The sequence below is a fragment of the Asterias amurensis genome, chromosome 8 (genome assembly GCF_032118995.1).
Source record: "Asterias amurensis chromosome 8, ASM3211899v1".
In the NCBI taxonomy this organism is placed as follows: Eukaryota; Metazoa; Echinodermata; class Asteroidea; order Forcipulatida; family Asteriidae; genus Asterias; species Asterias amurensis.
The window spans coordinates 21,524,938-21,544,527 of NC_092655.1; the positions used below are offsets into that span (position 1 = coordinate 21,524,938).

A 19,590-nucleotide genomic window follows, 5' to 3' on the forward strand; every position below is an offset into this window, starting at 1 on the left:
TCATGTACCAGCAATAGATAGCTCAAGTACCCGCCTTGTGCCTTCAGTAATTTGTAATTATTTGTTAATTAAAAGTCGCCAATTAAAATCTTTATGCCCCGTCACTTTTTTTTTAACAGATGAATGACACTTTAATTATGGACTAAATGTTTATGAAATTGGGCCCTCAGTACATACTTCCACCTGTCCCGGTTTGTGCTTCCACCAGTTAAGTTGAATACCGCCACCAGTTGACATAAACTTGCCAACATAGTTGACATGCCTTTGAGCATGCTTTGAGGATGTGTGAGTTCTGCAACCATTGTCAACAAATACCGAGTATCAATGAATATTACAGGTGACAAGACAAGTAAGCTCTTCGGTTGACTTTTATGAATTAGTGTATATTAAGGGACACACGCACACAATTTGGAAGTATAATATGTATTTTTACTCCATTTTTGAGTAACAGTCAGGCCTGGTGACAGTTTTCCCTCAAACAACCAAATTAAAACTAAAATTAGAGAAGATTGGTGTAGAAGTGAAATATATGTTCTTGAATTTACCCTACGGACGAGATAAACTTGCACATAATTTTATACCATGCATTCTAAGTAGGCCTACACTGAGTGACCATAGCGCTTGACATCTCCCAACACGTGTAAACAAAAATAATAACACACGGCGAGTGTTTTTAAACGCCAACTACACGTTCCTATCTGAGAATTTCTGACCTGATTCGACATGACCTACATCTCTATAACACACACACAAGCTCGCTGACGGTTGGAATGGACGACGACAGCGCTATTCTTGTTAACAAACTACCTCTTTTGTGATAGGTAAGCTACCGATTAGTGGAGAGAAACACTCTTTATTACAACAAGAGGAATTTAAGAGTGTAGTATGACATCTTTGTGGTTTCAATGGGTGTTTAACTTGCAGGTGTTTTGGTAGAGTTTTGTGGAAACATTTTGTGTGCGTTTCATATAGGTTTTTTTGCCCTGCGTGCTGTACGGGGGCGCAGTTTGTTTATATTTTTTAGCAAGAGGGCGTCCTATTGTTAATTTCTGAACAGAAACTATTTTGATGATATTATTATTGTTAATCCAAACTATTTTGATGATATTATTATTGTTAATCCGTCAGAAAGCTTGTAAATATGTTTGCATATCATAGGTTTCTCCCTGAACTGTGTGGGCTGTGATCTGCTGGCTAAATGCCAGTTAAAAACAAAACAAAAAAACACCCAGCAAATGGGCAGTAAAAATTCCGGAAAAATGTCTGTACCCTGCCAGGTGCATCCACCTTTTACACAATTTTTTTTCACGTTTAAATTTTTCATTTAATTAGATCTTAATTTGCTTCACATGAATGAAAAAGTAGTGGATTACAAAAAATGTTTTCAAAGAAAACGGTACGGTTGGGAGACCAAGGGAACTACCGTGTACTCCTTTTAATTATTCGTTTACATCCTGTCAAAAGTTTTCAACATCTGCGGTCATACAATAATACTACACTGCAGATCATCATTTGAAATTTTGTCATTATTAGTGAAAGCAAACTAAAATATGGGGTGCAGCAACATTTTCTATGACTGTCATTCAAAAAATGCCCCAAAATGACAAAGATACCCAGCGAACTACCTTCAAAACTGCCTACGTGTGTGATTTATTTACAGAATCCGGGAAAATATTGAGTATACATTGCTAACACACATTGGTGTAAGGGAAAATCAAATAGTAAATTCTTAATATCCCCAATGCAAATTGAATATCTATTAAAATTGAAGCCGTTCTCAGGGATGTGATTCCTCTTTTTTTAAATGGATTTCCCCCCCCCCCCCCCATAAAACAAATTATTATTAAATTATATTGTTAAAGATAAGTTTCTTAAAGAAATGAAGATATTAACCATATAATAATGCCCCAGATTGCAGGGAAGGGGCCTTTAAAACTATGATAAATGTTAACGTTTGCGTTGCATGTTGCAAGTTTTTCAAGCTGGTATGCTTTTGCACTTTTTTTCAGCTTATCACATCCCTGCATTCTACCTGTAAGTTCAGTATAGCCACAGATCACACCTGGGCCCAATCTAGCCCACCTTGTTGAGCTGTTAATGGCTCCGCTTTTAACATCGGTCTCATCACTGTCACCATTACAGCCCACCTTCGATACACGTCTTAAACGCTAAGTTTTCAAAGGTCCCAAAATGCGAGGTAGTTTGATTGCAAATTTCTCCCATTAAAAAAAGTCCTGTACTACTTCAACATACCTCATTTTATTCCTTACATCTGTGGAATTACTATAACACATAACAGGGCTTACTAAATGATGACTTTGTCCAGATGTGATGATTTGAAAATTGGTCCAAAAAAACGTGTACAAAAATTACATTTAACGTGACATATTCTTGGGCGCCGCCATGTTTTAATGATTCTCCTCTTGTTGGACGTGAGAAGTCGGGGTACCAGGCAAATCTTGCAAGTCATGAATATCCAAGAGGTCATGTCACGTGACGCGGTATGGCTACACTGATTTATCAATTTGCACGGTGTACAAAGTAAACATGAATATGTATGAGGTGACGTTGGGCGGTGGTAGTTTCCAGATACAGCGCAGCGCTACGTCACCTTATACATATTCAGTTTTACTGTACACGCACATAAGCCTAGCGGTCATGACGTCACCTTATGGATATTTATGACTGCAAGATTTGCAGGGCGCCCACGATCAACAGGAGTAGAATCATTAAAACATGGTGGCGCCCAAGAACATGTCACGTTAAATGTAATTTTTGTACACATTTTTTTTGGGACCAATTTTCAAATCATCACATCTGGACAAAGTCATTATTTAGTAAGCCCTGTGATGTGTCATAGTAATTCCACAAATGCAAGGAATAAAATGAGGTATGTTGGAGTAGTATTGGACTTTTTTAAATGGGAGAAATTTGCAATCAAACTACCTCGCATTTTGCGACCTATGAAAACTTAGCGTTTAAGACATGTATCGAAGGTGGGCTGTAATGGTGACAGTAATGAGACCGATGTTAAAAGCGGAGCCATTAACAGCTCAACAAGGTGGGCTAGGCCCAATCCTGTAGAGCTGTTTAGCAGATTTAATTCTGCTTAGCAAGTATCTTTGCTAAACATTATTGAGTGGGGTACCAGACACAGCAATGTAAACTGTGCATGGTGTTTTGGCTGGTAACTTGTTTCTGCTATAGCAATTTCTTTTTGCTTACACGCTCTGAAATTGGGCTCTTGCCTTTGTGCTCTTTTAAATGTTCTACAGGGTTCGAAATTAGCGGTCGCCCGGTCGACAAATGCGAGTGAAAATAGCGGCGGGCGAGTGAAAACCCTTTCTCACTAGCCCGCCGGGCGAGTCAAATAGTTATTCCTTTTCACATATAAATGAGGGTTCAGTGGCAAAATCCCACAGAAAACTTCTACTAAAGCTTTTAAACTAGTAAGTTTGACAATTCTAGATACTTGCTAGATTTAATTTTGCCGTGATCGGGACCGGAATTGCTGTCGTTCGTTTCAGAAAACACGTACAATCAATTGAAAACACGACGCACAAACCACATGGTGCCGAGTATCCTTACAGTACATGTACATGATAGCCCACTGGTATGTCCATGCAGTGTGCACAGCACATACACAACACACACACAGTCGTCCAAAGTCCATTCTGACCAACACTCTGCACGCTGTGATTGGCCGTTGATGGCTGTTAATAATTCCAAATTCACGATGTTCTTGACTAGACTTCAATGCAGTACACGTTCGCGAACGGAGTAAATAATTGTCGCACGTTGTGCATAATGCCTGCAGACTGTGCACAATGTACAGCCTTGGAGGAATTCCAATAACATGGACAACTTTTGCCAACAGAGGGCGTTGCGATGCAAAGTTCATTGAATTATTTCTCGATATGTGCGTTGTTGACTGATCGTTGATTCATGAAGATTTTGTTGCAAACGGAGTTCAAAACATGTTCAAATCAACCGAACCCTAACCATGAAGCCATTAAAGTTGTTGATGGAAAAGGGATAGTTTAAGGTAAAAATTCAAATATAAAATCCTCTAAAAAAAAGCAATTTTAAGGGCTTAATTTTCGGGGGGTTTTGGGGGGGTTTTTTTTGGAAAATTTTGTGTATAAATACATGCGGGCTAGTGAAAAAACCTGCGGGCGATCGAGAATTGTGGTTGACACGCCCGGCGGGCGATTGAAAAAAAAAGTTAAGGGAAACCCCTGTTCTAGTACTACTACATGTATGTTCCCCTCCCTCATTATGTATCCTACAAACGTGCCCAGACAATTTTTAAAATTTAATGAGCGGAAGTAATATCATGGTGTGTTGTGAGTTTGTCAATATTGTCAGTTGTGTGCAATCCCTTTAAAGTTTAAAGTTTAAGTTGCCGAGACCATTAAATAACCAGAATGAGCGTTAGTTTTAAATATGTATCATGAATATAATTTAACTGACACTTGAAACAAAATTTCCTTCAAAGGTCCCCTCAAACAGTTGAAAAGTCTTTCTGGTGTAAAGCTAAACATCGTCCATGGACTCACAAAATGTATAGAGAGCAGATTGCGCAATGATAAGATCTCTATCCTAAGTCTCAGTAGGTTTTGTTTACATTTATATATTCAGAGCTGGCGCAAAGCAGATGTAGAAACCCGCAAGTTTCTTCCGTTCTGAGAAGATAAACACAAGCAGTGAGAGGTAATGTATACTTTTTGACCTAAATATTCAAGATTATTTTCTTTCCTTTCCAGGTGTAAATGTTAGCTTGATTAGAATTTACCTCCCCCCCCCCCCCACATGGACAGAGGTCAGAGATTTCAGAAAAGTGTTATCTTCAGAACTAGAAGTCAAGTCATTCTTAAAGGGATGGTATTTTTAAAGGGAGGGTAGGCCTATACTTTTGGTAATTACTCAAAATATTTATGACCATGAAAAACTGACTTGGTAAGAAGCACTGCAGCTGTTGATTATGTTTAACATTTTGATAAACAATTCCCTTTAAAGGCAGTGGACACTTTTGGTAATTACTCAAAATAATTGTTTAGCATAAAATCTTACTTGGTAACGAGTAATAGGGAGAGGTTGATAGTATAAAACATTGTGAGAAACGGCTCCCTCTGAAGTGATGTAGTTTTCGAGAAAGAAGTAATTTTCCACGAGTTTGATTTCGAGACCTCAGACTTAGAATTTGAGGTCTCGAAATCAAGCATTAAAAAGCACACAACTTGGTGTGACATGGGTGTTTTTTCTTTCATTAGACTATTATCTGGCAATTTCGAGACCAATTGAGCTCAAATTTTCACAGGTTGATTTTTTTATGCATATGTTGAGATACACCAAATGAGAAGACTAGTCTTTGACAATTACCAAAGGTGTCCAATGTCTTTAATTCAATTATAGAAATGGGATGCAACAGATACATGTTTTACAAATAAATCTCATGATTAATCTTCGCCAAACTTAGAAATAAAATAAAAAAAGTTAATTCATCAAGCTCTTTTAAAAATGATTCTGAAACCTTGAAAGTTGTACAAATCGTATGAAGGACCTTACGTTGTCTCTTGACTGCTCCTATTACACAAAAAAGACTAACTAAGGTTAAAAGGCAAGACCATTAACCCTTTTCGTTGTTGCTTTTAGATAAGACCCTTAAGTGCTGAACCAACGCTTTGTGATAAATGTTTCAGAAAAGTACTCTCTGAGGACATGGATGTTAGTCTAAATTCCTCTCTGCATAATTAATCAATGAAATAGCCTATAATAACTGGCCTTGGGTTTTGGACTTACTTCAAACACTCAATTTTAAAAGCATCTGTTCAACTGTGTTCATTCATACACTGTGTACTGTTGAAACCTAATTCAAAATACTATGTACACTTATGTATGTATTATGTCCTTTCACAAAATCATGTGTGGTATTGGAGTGATAGTGTATTGTGTTTTAGATCGAGTGGTTTAAACAGCTGTTGTAATTATACAATGATGCACTTTGTTTCATTGAAACAACATTGTATTGTGAGTGATACCCTGTACACGTTACAAATGTATCAAATGGCCAACTCATGGACATCGGATGTTGGGGCTTATAAAATTAAAATAAATCTGTAGGCTTACAGATATAACTTTGGAAGTTATGGGGAAACAAATTCTCACACATTAGGAAGTGTGAGAATTTATTAAAGATTTTCTCTGCCCAACTATTTTGAGATTAAAGATACATGAAGATGACATTCCATATTCAGTAATAACTCTTAAAGGAACACGTTGCCTTGGATCGGACGAGTTGGTCTATAAAAAAGCGTTTGAAACCGTTTGTTATAAAATGCATATGGTTAGAAAGATAATTTAAAAGTAGAATACAATGATCCACACAAGTTTGCCTCGAAATTGCGTGGTTTTCTTTTTACTGTGCGAACTAACACGGTCGGCCATTTATGGGAGTCAAAAATTTGACTCCCATAAATGGCCGACCGTGTTAGTCGACGAGGTAAAAGGAAAACCGTGCAATTTCGAGGCATGTTTGTGTGGATCATTGTATTCTACTTTTACAGCATCTTTCTACCCATATGCATATTATAACAAACGCTTTTCAAAGACCAACTCGACCGATCCAAGGCAACGTGTTCCTTTAAAATTAATGCCAACCACAAAATATTGGTTAGAAGCCGAGCATCTTCCGATAGTAGGCCTATAAGGCATTTTAAGAAACACTTCAACTCGAATGAATGAAGTTATTCAAAAAGATATCAGTTTTTATGCCCCAAAATTTGAATCTGAATAGCGTTACCTTGTAAACTTCTCAACTTGTAGATTCCTGCCAGGGATTATTCCTTCTGGGCGGACATATTCGCCGCGGATTTTCTTTGATATCTCAAAATCGGGAACACCTTTTAAAATGAAATTTGCAGACGTTAGTTTTTTTTATTGTGTAGTTCTACATTTATACAGGACAAAAACAAACAAACAAACAAACAAACAAACAAAACAAACAAACAAACAAACAAACAAACAAACAAACAAACAAACAAACAAACAAACAAACAAACAAACAAACAAACAAACAAACAAACAAACAAACAAACAAACAAACAAACAAACAAACAAACAAACAAACAAACAAACAAACAAACAAACAAACAAACGATTCCAAAAACCAGATGTTTACTTTGCTTTTAAACCTGTCATAGCAGTGAAATTTACCTTAGTGAGCTTGTCACAGCCATTTTCACTTCCGCTTAACTGCTTTCAAAAATACTTATACAAGACCAGGGTATATCAAGGCAATTTTTTAAAGCATCCTTGTTGCTTCTTGCTGTGTCAACTTGACTGTCATGGAAAGGGGCTTTTGTACCACTTATTGCCTAATATCTGAAAAACCAATTAAACCAGGATCTTAACACCCCCCCCCCTGTACATGTTCATGTAGCTCACTATGATTCTGATGGATTTCTGTGTCAAAGAAAAAGACATGAAGCATGAACTTCAAACACTTGCAACTTTATGATACTACAGTAAACTCGCGGAATGCTGCTAGCTAGAGAAATGCATAATTGATCATGTGTAGGAGACCTGTTTCTCTTAGATGGCAGCTTTTCTTCATTAACCAACCAATTGATCAATCGACTTGGGAATCTTTCACCAGAGCGCAAAGTTTGTAATATTTATATATTTCTTTGCTAAATTTGATACTTGTACACTTCGTCTTTCTCCTCCCCCGGTAAGAACGAAAGAGGAAAGACCCTGGGCGAAATGTCATCTTAAGTGTTAGTCCTCAGAATGATGTTTGCGACACGTGTTTTTTTATGTAATAAAAGAAAAAGTCGATAGCTTTGTGATGGTTTTGTTTTGATGTTGTATTTTATTGGTGATTATTTGTTCATTTTTTTAATGTTACAGTTTGTGCAATCACATGAATCGTATGCATCTAATGGCTATTATACGCAAGACAGTTTCTGTTTCATAAAAGGTGTCTGTATTGAGGGATCAAATGTGTCTTGTAGAAACATTGCAAAGGTCAACCAGCCTTGGGCCAAGGGCATTTGTAGACCTGCACAGAATTTAAACAAACTAGTTTATATTCAATAATCATGTTGCTCTTTCTTTGGTCAATTCGGTAAATACAGTTGAGCCTACGTATGTAAAAGTTGATGAAACACAAACTTTACAGTGCTCAAATTTTGTTTACTTTTTTTTTTTTTAAAGTGAGACATTCAGGAAACTTCATCACAGACATTCCCCTAATAACCTTTTCCTTTTTGATACGGAAGTGTGAACGTGGGTAAACGAACATTTGGTACACAATTAAGTCATTATTGAGTACTATTGACTCAATGTGTTAAGCATACAGTCTGTCCGAAGTTTTGAGTATGATGGGAGAGGGGGATTTGGGGCATTCAGAGGCTGTAGACTCTAGTAAAAGTTGTTAAAGATTTTGATATTTCTATAGTTGAATCATTGTTATGAGTGTTCAGGCCTGATACTTCAGGGAGGCGATTGTCGCCATGCCCCTGGTCATTGCCTTTGTGCCCTTGAAATGCTATATTAGAAATTTACTATTTCCTCATAGGGTGCCCTTTACCAAGGGCCACAAGCGCCTTACAGGCAGCTCAGGGCTGTATACTCCCAAGGGAGCTGAGAAACATTACAGGGATGTTATTGGCCCCATGACCAGGGCACTAATGTAAAGAGCATTGATACGGTTATTGTGAAATGCGCTATAGGCCCTATATAAGAATTTATTATTATTATTATTATTATTATTATTATAATATTTAAGGAGTAAAGTAAATGCCTTGGTGCCCTTGTCGATTTTTAAAATGAAGCATACAGACCTGAGTGTTATTTATTTGGCAACAAATTCCAACAAACCTTCAAGAATGACAGAGATCAACGTTGTTTAACTACTAAATGAAAAACTACAGTACATTCAGGGGAAAAAAGTATGGACAGGATGAAGCCTAACTAACAGTGATAGCTCCATGGTGAAACTAACCACTACAAGGAAATGCATCAACTGTGGGATTGGGCATGGGATGTGTGGGTGTGTCATGCTGTCGGGTTGAGGGAAGAGGGTGGTTACAATAACTTACAAATGTAAATAAAAATTTTGAATAAATTGCACACTACATGTATCTTTTACACAAACTATTTGAACAGAAGTTCCAAGACTTCATTTGAAATGGACCGCTTGGTCCTAAAGCTTACCCTATACACAGAGTGTCAGGCCTGTTTGCTTCGTTTCTGAAAGGGCAAGGGCACCCAGGCATTTCCTCCATGGTAAGGGCACCCTTTGATGAAATTGTACATTTCTACTGGAGCATTTCAAGGGCACCAAGGCAATAATCAGGGGGCATGGAGCAATCACCTTCATTGCCTCTGTGAAGTGTCGGGCATGGAGTTTGACCTCTAAACCATCTGACCTGAACCTTTGCTATACATGTAGTGTGATTGTGATCTTGATTTATCATCAGGGGAAGTTTTGACCTCTCCTTCAGCTGTCCATTTTTCAATAAATAATACAGTGAACCAGCATAGGTACAGATCGAGTACATATCGAGCAGGCCTACATTGTTCATACATATATGTACATACATGTACATGAATCCTGTCATGAAGTTACATGTACATAGTTCAATCTATAAGTTTGGATTAGGAAGTTGAACACTGAATTAATCATTAATGAGTATGGAGTAACCAGCTCTTCTATTGGCTGAACCCACCCCCCTTCCTTTATGGATACGCAAACCATTCCAGGGCCCTATTACTATAGCGTGGCTTAAAAGGCACTGGATATTATTGGTAAATGCGCAGGCATAAAAATGACCAATTGAGTTCAAATTATTTTCACATGTTTGTTATTTTGTGCAAATGTTGAGATACACGAAGTGAGAAAATTGGTCTTTGACAATTGCCAAAGGTGTCCAGTGTTTTTTAGCAAAAAACATTACTTTAAAAATTTCTGCTTGGCAAAATTTAGCAGGATACCAGCCACAGTATTTTGGCTATTAACCATAGTCTGTGAAGCATAATTTTGTTGTGCTGCGCTACTTTTTGTGCTTAACCAGCTCTATGAAATTGGGTCCCGGTAACATTGAGTGGACACACTGGTTACACTCATGAGAACATCAACAGCTTTCTGTGATCGAAAAAAACAAAACAGCGCCCTCGTTTTTTTCTCAGCAAACTCCCTCAGGTGTCAGCTTCTTTAATAACACTCACTCATCATAAACTGTCACAAACAGCTTTCATTAACCCGCTTAAAATATAACTTCATCTATCTTTAAACATTATAGCATGATGGATGACCGTATTTAAAGGTTCATCACTGAGTTGTCTGTTCAAGCTCTATACTACACACGCAAAGCAATAATTGAGAACTTGGCCTGTTGTCCTCGGCAGATTAAATATCATTAGTTTCTTTGCATTAGGAACTCAATTTGAAAACTACATCTACAAGAAGATGCAGTTTACGCTGACATGTATTTAGATTTCAACTGACAGTGTTTGGCTATGTTCATATTAAAAAGGCACTGGACACTTTTGGTAATCACTCAAAATAATTGTTAGCATAAAACCTCTCGGTAAATAGTCTTGGTTCCAAGACCTTCGTAAAGTTCGTACCGAAATGGATCAATTCGTACAACAGAGGGCGTCACTATCCATGGTTCGATTTAGCTTCCACTTCTTCGGGAAGAAAAGCGCGCCCTCTGTCGGGTTATCACGAGTATGAAATATCACGAGTATGAGATAGTGACATCTTGGACCAAGACTACTCGGTAAAGAGCAATGCAGAGCTGCCAGTAGTAAAAAACATTGCTAGAAACGGCTCACTCTGAAGTAACGGTAGTTTTTGAGTAAGGGTTAACTTCTCACTCAAATATTAAAATACTTCAGACCTGAAGCCTTTTATTAGACATTTGAAATAACACTAATTTGTGCAACAAGGATGTTTTTTCTTTCATTATTCTCTTGCAACTTTCCAAATTTGTCAAATATTTTATGTATATTTGATGCGTGTTGGGATACACCAAGTGTGAATATTGGTCTTTGACAATTTACCAAAGGTGTCCAGCGCCTTTAGAGTATGACAACTATTCTACAGGGTGTATGTCAAATGAGAGATTGACTTCATCTGAATCTCTTGGTGTTTGTCGCGGCCTTAGGTAAGGAGAGTTTTTATTCTCATGTGGCAACAGCTTCCCAGGCTCCGAAATGGCGCTGTCATTTTCAAAATAATTGTTGTCAGTTTGATAGTTTGGTTCTGGCATGGAGCTCTGAAGTGCTATTTAAGTACACAATATGATTGTCATACTAGCGCAGGCTTGTATCCTTCGTTTTTGAAAGGGCAAGGGCATTTTCTCATTGGTAAAGTGCACCTTATGAGGAAATTGTAAATTTCTACTGGGCAGAGTATTTCAAGGGCACCAAGGCAATGCCCAGGGGTCATGGAGGCAATCGACTTCTATGCCTGTGGTGAAGTATCAGGCCTCAGTGTAGACTTAATTTAAAATGAGATTTCAAGAACTTTTAAGATTTTGTGTTACTGGGTCAATGGTGTTCTTGCATCAAATATCACATAACAGGATATGATGAACATGTGACTCATACATTAAGTGAACATACAATACATTCACATCTGCAAAAACAACTTCAAGCATGAGTTCTTGTCTCAAGCATGGGTTCTTGTCTCAAGGATGAGTTCTCGTCTCGAAGGATGTAATTGTAGCAAAACATAATTTATTCACATGTCATGGATTCAGGACAAGTGAATTTTCTTGGGGGGGGGGGTTAAGGCCTGTGAGTGGACCCTTAAAAAAGAGCCTGAGCACTACAGAATGATTGTGTTACAACAAGTGAGCACTTCACATATTTACGCTGGTCGAATTGGGGCACCATATTAATCCAGCTACTATAGGCTTATCTCACATTATTGCAGTTGTTCATCATTGTTGCTAAGCGTATATAAGGCATGCCAAGCAGGTAGTTATAAGGTCATTGCCTTGGTGCCCTTCAAAATGCACCGGTAGAATTGTACAGTTTCCTCATTTTACAGTTTCCTCACCAAGGAGAAAATACCTTGGTTAAAAAATGGAGCATATATAGGCCTGTATTTACTGTAGTTCATAAAATATGGGTATTTGTTAGAAAAACACCTTGCACATGGCCTCAATGGATAAACCATACATAAATGTAGAAACGTGTGATCAACAATAAGGTGTGCAAATGGATCTCACTCACTCCTTACAGGTGCACCCCATACAATGAAAAAGGTTGCATGAACCATACAGAATGAAATATGTTTACGTATTTAGTAGAGCTACATAGCAATCGAGAATGTGCCATCCAGGTCAGTCCAACTACAGTGTTTTCTTAGTGATGTGCGTGTGACATTTGTACTGTGAGTAAACATATACTTTAGGTCCACTACGTGCGCGAGGAAACAACAATTTTGTATTAATGACAAAGTGATGTAGGTCACATGGAATTGAAAAAACAAAACCACAAAAACTAATGTTAACAAAATAGGTTTTGCGAGGAGCCAACTTGTTTTCTTCATAGAATTGAAATATACACATGGTTTGTTAAAAAAAGTACACCCTCCCAAAAAAAACAACTTATGTTAACAAAATAGGTTGTTTGGCTAGGAGCCAACTGTGCTTTTTTACCTTTGAAATGGCATATGCTGCAGCTAAATCCCTTATTTAATTCAGAGAACGTGATTGGTTGAAAAGTAGATGGGATATAGGGGGTCCTGCAAGTGTAAGCCTTGATGAATAAATGTTGTCTTGATTCTCGGTAGGCAAGATGAATGACAGAGAATAGAGACATTAACGATCGCATGAATCAATCTGAAGTAATTGGATGAGGTTTACAATAGCACCATGTGTAAATCGCTTTTGAGTAGTGTTGGTTCTGAAAAGAAGCAGTGGTTGACAACACAGCAAATTTTACACAACGTTCACGTTGTCAACCACCGGTTCTTTTCAGAACCAACACTCTACTCAAACAAATTTCCACACGGTGCTACTGCAAACTTCACTTGATTTTTCTCGCTCCATGCAAAGTTGGGCGGTTCCAGAAATTTGGGGCTCGGTTCCAGTTCCGAAAAAAAGCTCGGTTCTGAGACATACCCGGTTCCAATTCAATATAAAACATAAGCCGCCCGTCCCGAGCTCACACACACACAATTGAGCCGATCTATTTTAACTGAAAATAACCAAGTTAATCAGAAGTCGGTCCCGAGCTCACACACACATAATTGGAGCCGATCTATTTTTAACGAAAATACCAGAATACCCACCCCAAGTCAATCAGACATCGTGCCACCGAGCACCTATTCTCCCTGCATTTAAACAAGTAGTTGATTTAGCCGGCAGTACGTCCGTAGTACAGTACGTCCGTAGTACAGTACGTCCGTAGTACAGTACGTCCGTAGTGCAGTACATCCGTAGTGCATGCAGTGTGTCGTCTCTGTACATACAAGTGTACATGCCTGTACATGCCTGTACATGCATACAGTACTGTGTGTTTTGTGCATGGGGCAAGCTTTTATGAATATGGATATATCGGCAGCCAATTACAACGTGCTGTCTATACATGTACATGTATATGCATGACATGTACATGCATACATGTGGTGGTTGTAGAAGATGCCTATGTGTGTGCACTGTGTATGCAGCCACATGTGATAGTTGACACTCATGTCGGCTTGAAGCCTTTGCACACTGTATCTGCGGTCACCGCTTTCAACATTAAGCCTCAATTTCTAGAGCCGGTTCGTGGCAGGATCGGCTCCACAGAGCCTTTTATAATTGAGACTCGGTCTTTTAAAATCGGAACCGACAAAAGCGGGTACCCGGTTCCACAGAAGAGTGGAACCGCCCGTCCGGTTTTCAATTTGGAACCGGGTAGAACCGGGTAACCGAAGGAGCCGCCCAAGCTTAATGCAAAGTTTCAAATCCTACAATTTTTAAGTAAGATAATTCTCAAATTCTCAGCTCTGGTCCGTTATTTTTATTTTTTTTTACATTTGGATTATTTTCATGGAAATGTTTGAGGAAACATTGCTTATGTTTCACTTAGTTACCTGTTCATGATTGTTGTGTTGTCATTTAGCCTTCGAGAAAGACTCTGCTAGGGTCCAAACGTCAGGCCATTAACTGTTTTTGCATTTATACTCTCGGTCCATTTGGTTGGTAAGATGTTTGCAACAGCTAATTCTATTTTCTCGAAAAAAAAGGGGGTGGGTAAAAAGCCCATGGTTCTGGTGATTTCATCAACTTCTACATGGCTGGCATTGCTTTCAAATTCATGTAGCCGACGTTCACTATAAATATGTCTCAGTAACTTGCCAAGAAATGTTAATATATACTACGAATACAACCGATTGCACCGTGGTCGTTAGCTAGCATGTTGTCATAGCAACCAGCTCAAAACGCAACTAGAAGAAAATGCAACGCAAATGACATGTCCATTGAATGTGTGTTAGCCGAACTTGGTCATTACTATCTTTTACGAATCACTAAGCTTTTCCCCAGCGAGGCATACAATTCCCTTTTTGTATTTTTTTCATCTCAGAGGTCTCTAAATCCGCAATGGTTCGAACGGTCAAATTGTGACGAGTTTTCTTTGGCTCTGTGCAATTGTCCATCGCCATCAAATGCTGGACTTGATTAGAGACTCGGTTTTTTTATCGTCAATAGAGAGGAAGGTTTTCTGATTCTAATGTTCCAGATGACCATCATGACGTAGCTATAGCTTCCTCTATACATACAGGCATTTTTATAGTGCCCCGACACAAAGAACTGAGCGCTTTACAAAAGCTGACATAAAAAAAAAGACAATGCATTGATACAGGAGATTCAAAAGAGCAAAGTAATGTATGGCACGATTATGCAAACAAATGGGTTTTTAGTCTATTTTTACCTCGTTCTGTAAAGCTGCAACTCAAAACTAAAATTACCACTAAAAATAGTTCCAAATTTCAATATCTATTTAATTTTTGAACTATTTTTTATTAATATAGATTTGTTAGTGCTACAAATTAACATTTCCCTCTTTGAGGGACCATTTATTTCTAAAAGGAAACAAGCCTTGCCCAATAAAAGAACAAAGTATCAGAACTGAATGTGTACAATGTACAAAGGTGTACGGGTGTAAATATTATGGTATGTCAGTAGACATTTACATGTCATTTGCATACAGTGAGTTAATGTGTAGTAGAGTGGATACTACATTAAATACATCCCTGGAACTTGGAACACTGCCAAAAACATTTTTAGCTACACAGTAATTTTGTTGTGTGAATTTTGACGTTGAAATGCAAACTGAAATGCAAACTGACGTTGTCGTCGTCCATGCACAAAGGATTGTTACTACGTGTCAGCACAGGTGTGACTCCATACAAAAAATAAAGAAAGACAAATTTAGTAAAATAATAATAACACAAGTGAAATAAATAGGATTGAGCAATCATAAAAACAAAACAATGATACATAAATTCAAGTTACAACATAACCAAATTAATCAATGGTATGTATATTCACATTTGGGAAACAGGTGTTTGGCCTTTCATTGATGTGTATCACCGGTACTTGTTTTTTTCTTTCTTTGTTCCCCAAAGGACAGAGTAGAAAAGAGTATTCAGTGCTTAATATGTGTAAGAGTCAAAACAAATTAAATAATCAAATTTAAGAAGCAAAATAAATCTTGATGTTAAAATTTGCTGTTTTTGAAGTGAGAAAAATATGATGCCTTAAAACAGGATGAATAACCACAACATAGTGTAAGCCAGAGGAGTGTCTTGCTGTCTTTTGGACACCCTTTTGAAAATTTAGACACCCTGTTTTATCTATCGTTCATGTAAATGTATTCTAAACTGGACACCCCATTTGAATTTCCGGCAAATTAGGACACCCTTTTACCAAAACCTAGCTCAAACCTAAATGGAACCCCAATATACAAACACAGCCTTATTTCCCCTTTAAGTAAGCTAACATGGTGCTGTAAATGTGACCCATGCATTATTCCCAACTTGTCCTTTCTCTGCATAATTTGATGGATGTGATACCCGATGTGGGCTGACCATTTGCCTAGCGGAACAAATGAATAACCTTGTCCAGAATAAAGACCAGTCCTTTCTACTCCAGATGATTCAGTTCTGTTCTTTCCTTTTGTTTGCTGAAATTTCCTCCTCAAAATTCAGACCAAGCATGGTTTAAATACATAATTTACCTAGGTTGAACAAAATGTTGTTTTATTGAATTATAAAAACTACTGTGACAGTAGTATGACAACAATAGATATTGGTTACTTTAACGTTTTAACATTTTTATCCAGGGCTCGATTTAGACAATAGCCCGGCATGAATAATTTGTGCGGGCTGAGTCAAAAGTACAGCTGACTAGCCCTAGTTATGGAAAAAACTTAGTGCAAGGCCTGTTATCATTTCTTTTTTTTGTTCAATGTGGAAAAATAATTGGGAAAATTCATTTTTAAGTGATTGCTTTTAATCATTTAACTCTTTCCAAATACAAATCCAATATAAAAGTTAATTTCTGTTTTTGTTTTTTTATAGTTCTGCTATGCGCTCTATCTGTTTTATATCTAAATGCATATTTGCAAGCTACCAAAGGAACAAAATAATAGAATGTATTTTTGATATTTAGAAATGTCTTACTCTTTGTGACAATGATTTGAGTAGGCTTACATCTTAGGCTTGCTCTCAAGTGCACTTGAAACCAAATGGAGCCACTTTAAGAAAGAAAAAAATCATCTTCAGTCAAGCATGATGCAAAATGAGGGCTGTGTAATGGTTTGTTTGCAGAGCGTCTGATGGTGAAAAGAATTCCTGCAATTTCCATCCATGCATTTTTTTAATTTTTGGTTGAACAAAGAAAAATTGACTAGAGCAGGACATACCTAAGCCTGCGACTTCTAGAGTTATGTGTCAGCGCTCTACCAACTGAGCTATCTAGCCCTAATATTGGCTATCTTCCGATCAGTTTCCCTTATGGTTTAATTATATACACAATTGATATTTGAAATAAAAAGTTATGTGTAAACCTTTGAATATTTATGTTTTCAATCACACCAATGTTTGGCACAGCCTTTAACTCTTTAAAGGCAGTGGACACTATTGGTAATTACTCAAAATATTTATCATCATAAAACCTTTCTTGATTACGAGTAATGGGGAGAGATGGATGGTATAAAACATTGTGAGAAACAGCTCCCTCTGAAGTGACGTAGTTTTTGAGAAAGAAGTAATTTTCCACGAATTTGATTTCGAGACTTCAAGTTTAGAATTTGAGGTCTCGAAATCAAGCATCAGAAAGCACACAACTTCGTGTGACAAGGGTGTTTTTTTTCTTTCATTATTATCTCGCAAATTCGACGACCGATTGAGCTCAAATTTTCACAAGTTTGTTATTTTATGCATATGTTGAGATACACCAACTGTGAAGACTAGTCTTTGACAATTACCAATAGTGTCTGTCCACTGCCTTTAATGTTTAACCTGAATAGAAATTTTTTTTTAATGGCTATTGAAAATCTACAAAAGTAGAAACCTGACCATGTCTCTTTGTCCAGTGTTTTTTGTGTGTGAAGTATTTCATAATTCATTTCATAATTCAGACCACTCACACAACCCACGTGTGAAGTTATTTTTTTTTAATGGCTGTTGAAAATCTACAAAACATAGAAATCCGGACATGTGTCTTTGTTCAGTGTTTTTTGTGTGTGAAGTATTTCGTAATTCATTTCATAATTCAGTCCTCTCACTCAACCCACGTGTGACGTTCAAAGTCTGATACATACAGCTCAGTGATGAAACACACACATGAATAGGCCTACAACTTGGTCTAATGCTGTTGTGCAGATCTCAGATAATATTTGACCCGAAACGGAAAAAAAGGCCGGTTTCAACCCTTGTCATGTGATTTCTATTGGCTATTGAAACGGGTTCTTGAAGGGGCAAGGACGTTTTCATTTTGCAAAGGTTACTTTCATTGGAAAATCTTAAAGTTTCGGGAAACATTTGAAGGGGCACCAAGGCCAACTCCTGGTAACCTCCAAAAAAATAATGACTAAGAAGAAGAAGCACCACAGCTGTTGATAATTTATAACATTTTGAGAAATATTTCCCTTCAAAGGAATGTGGTTTTAGAGAGAGGGATCAAAAAACATTTCAATCTGAAAAAGTTCAGCATGTAACATGTCAGATTGTGTATTCAAATTATGGATTATTCTCTTCTGTAAGGACGTTTAACGACATAACTCCATGTTGTCAACATCTCAAAAATGCTATCGGCTTTTGAAATAAAAATTTACATTTTAAGTAGGATTAAATCAATCAAAAGGTTCCAAAAGCCAAAGGTGTATTTTGCCTTTTACATTGTGTTAGAAAGATAGTGCCACTTCATTTTTACATATGAAAAAATATCACAGGCATGTAACTCGGGTGGGAGTAACATGCCTGTGATATTTTTTCACAGGACTCGGGAAAGTACTGAGTATACAGTGCTAACACACATCGGTGTATGGGTAAAAACCAAAATTAATATTCTTTATCCCCGATGCAAACTTAACATCTATCAGAAGCATACATTGACAAGATTTTTAGGAAGATTTCTTAAACAACCTATCATTACAAACAAGAGTAGTTTTTGTGGCAGTTTTAAGAACATAGTTCTATCATAAAACCAAGCAGTGAAAACAACCCCTTAATTCTAAAGATTTTATCAGAGAATATAAAATGAAGAAAACAAATAATCACAAAGATAAATTATTTAAAAAACAAGATTTTTAAAACTAGCCCAGTTTAATCAAATAATGGAGTATAAGTACATGAAGTAACATCAGTGTACTTTTTTGTGCAGAATTTTTTTTTATGAATCACAAGCCATCAATGAAAAAATAAAAAGGTATTGACAGATCTAATGGAGTAAAACCAGATCATTTTGAAAACGTTAAAAAAAAGTTTTTCAAAAATAATATCAGATTTTTTTTCCCCCCAGAGAGTATTATGAATCAAGAGCCATATGAAACATATTTAAGTATTGAAAGATTTTGTGAAGTAAAACCAGATTTTGTTTTTCATTCTATTTGTACAGCCAGCCCTTCCCCTAGATTGACCATGTTGAATGGTGTTATTATCCTAGCCACCATGTACATACATGTACTATGTAGTAGTAGTGCTGATTAAGTAAATACAAAAAAAGACATATTGGTTCGGGTCAAGGACATATAGGCCCTACCATGAGGAACAGATTGTAGGCCAATGGGGAAGAGGTTTATTTGAAATGCCAGTCTTAAAGGGAATGTTGCACAATAAAAAAATTAAAAATTTGACATCGTGACCCACAACTTTCTCAAAAGTAAACAAGAGAAGATGTTGTTGAGTTTCATAGGGAAAGTATGTGCTTTTGGAATTTTATAATTTGTTTAATTTCTGTCCTCTAGTTTTTATTAAATGCACATGCCACCTCGAACAGTCTGTGAAAAATGTGTGTTTGTTATCAAGATCATGATCAGTTGTAGATTGGGGTTTTTTTCCCAGGAAATTTGAAGAGG

General features: G+C 37.1%; 1 protein-coding gene across 1 annotated transcript in view; it reads left to right on the top strand.

Annotated features, from left to right (window-relative positions):
• Positions 1–743: 743 nt before the first annotated feature.
• Positions 744–19,590, top strand: part of LOC139940358 (uncharacterized) — a 74,778-nt gene continuing 55,931 nt past the window's right edge. Inside the window, exons 1-2 of the mRNA XM_071936573.1 lie at positions 744–821; positions 4,642–4,713. The gene's annotated coding sequence lies outside the window, so the exon portion shown is untranslated. The remainder of the gene's footprint in view (positions 822–4,641; positions 4,714–19,590) is intronic.